This window comes from Lepisma saccharinum, chromosome 25 (genome assembly GCF_977018435.1).
Source record: "Lepisma saccharinum chromosome 25, izLepSacc3.1, whole genome shotgun sequence".
In the NCBI taxonomy this organism is placed as follows: domain Eukaryota; kingdom Metazoa; phylum Arthropoda; class Insecta; order Zygentoma; family Lepismatidae; genus Lepisma; species Lepisma saccharinum.
In genome coordinates this window covers 45445680-45447360 of record NC_139253.1, presented here as the reverse complement: position 1 = coordinate 45447360, position 1681 = coordinate 45445680, and the positions used below count along the sequence as shown (strand labels likewise).

At 32.3% G+C, this 1681-nt stretch overlaps 1 non-coding gene across 1 annotated transcript; it reads right to left on the bottom strand.

The window, feature by feature from the left end:
* Positions 1 to 889: 889 nt before the first annotated feature.
* Positions 890 to 960, bottom strand: TRNAS-GGA (transfer RNA serine (anticodon GGA)). Its single transcript has one exon. It is a non-coding gene; the product is annotated as a tRNA-Ser (tRNA).
* Positions 961 to 1681: the final 721 nt, after the last annotated feature.

The following is a 1681-nucleotide window of genomic DNA, read 5'->3' as shown; positions in this document are numbered from 1 at the left end:
AATGAAGGATGAAGAAGGATATCTGAGACGCATTACACAGAGAAAAATGTTTGTTTGGATTAACCAAAAAAATGGTAGTGGCAAACAAATAGTTTGTTTAAATAGGCGCCAACCAAACAATTGTTCACCAGTACCAAAAGATTTGGTCAAGTTCTATTTGTTTGTCATAAACAATTTTTTGGTTACCAATACCAAATATTATTTTGGTAAATCTAACCAAATCTAGCCCATTTGTTTAGAAAAACCAAATAATTTAGTCAAAATTACCAAATTTGCTTCTTTTACCAAATGTATTTACTTAAGGGTACCAAATGATTTGTTTTGGGTAACAAAATAATTTAATCAAATTTACCAAACCTGGTTAATTGTTGTTTATCATTACCAAATATTTTGCTACAGGAACAAAATAATTTAGTAAAATCTACTAAATTTGCCTGATGTTATCAAGCAGTTACATTTATGTTTACCAAATGATTTGTTTAGAATAACACAATGATTTATTCAGAATTACTAAATGTGGCTAATTTTACCATGCAATATTTTTATCATTTCCAAATTATTTGTCTAGAGGAAACAAATTCTCAATTACCAAATTTGGTAAATATGTTAAACATGACTACATAGTTTACTAGCTGGAATGTGAGCATCCTTGGTGCTAAAAAAACAAATTCATGAAGAAACCATAAACAAGAAAACTGTGGCGTATGCTGAAAATTTGGCCCAATTTTACACAATTCTTATTTATTGTATGTATGTATTATATATTAATTAGATACAAATGAATTTAAAAAAAACAAGGCAGGCATGCAAGTAAAAAAAAAAACCAGATGATCGATAATTTCAAATTTTCCAACAATTTCTATACATGTAGATTTTCAGCGAAAAATGCAGGCTCGACCAGGACTCGAACCCGGGTCTCTGGCAATCCGTGCCATTGCTCTACCACTGAGCTACCGAGCCGGCCTGGCTTCCCCTGCATTTTCGCTGGCGCTGTTTTACCTGTGTGAAAATTGTCTCTGCAAGTGTTACTGCAACGGGATCTGTTGCCTTTGAAACACTATAGACGTCGACGTTGCCTGGTTCCTCCCAGCGTAGAGATGTCAATCCATTAAATTAGGCACACACAGGAGATGTACTATGTAGATTTTCAGCGAAAATACATAGTACATCTCCTGTGTGTGCCTAATTTAATGAATTTCTATACAGTATAACAAGTTTGTTTACCGATGGTATACCAGATAACGTAGGAGAATAAGCCTCTGCAAAAGAATGCAGATTTCCCCATTTCAGGGCAGACCTTGAACATAAAAACTAGTAAAAGTTTTTAAGTTGGCCACTTCACACATGATCACGGATCAAGCTGCGCAAGGGAAATCAAATGAGACCATTCGATGGATCTCTTAATTACAGACTTTTTCAGTTATAAACTTTTTTTTAAATTTTCTCATAACATAAAATGTACATCCATGTAAAACAAATATTTTCAAATGTTTCAATGTAATTTCCTTACAGAAATAATAAAGTCATGAGAAAAAATTAACAATAAGATGCATGTTACACCTTATTCAGAGAATATGAAAATAGGAAAAATACTTCATATCATAAAATTCATATACAATTAGGACCAATTTATATCTCAATTCTTCATTGCATGAGCATGCAATGCTTAAAAAAACACAAA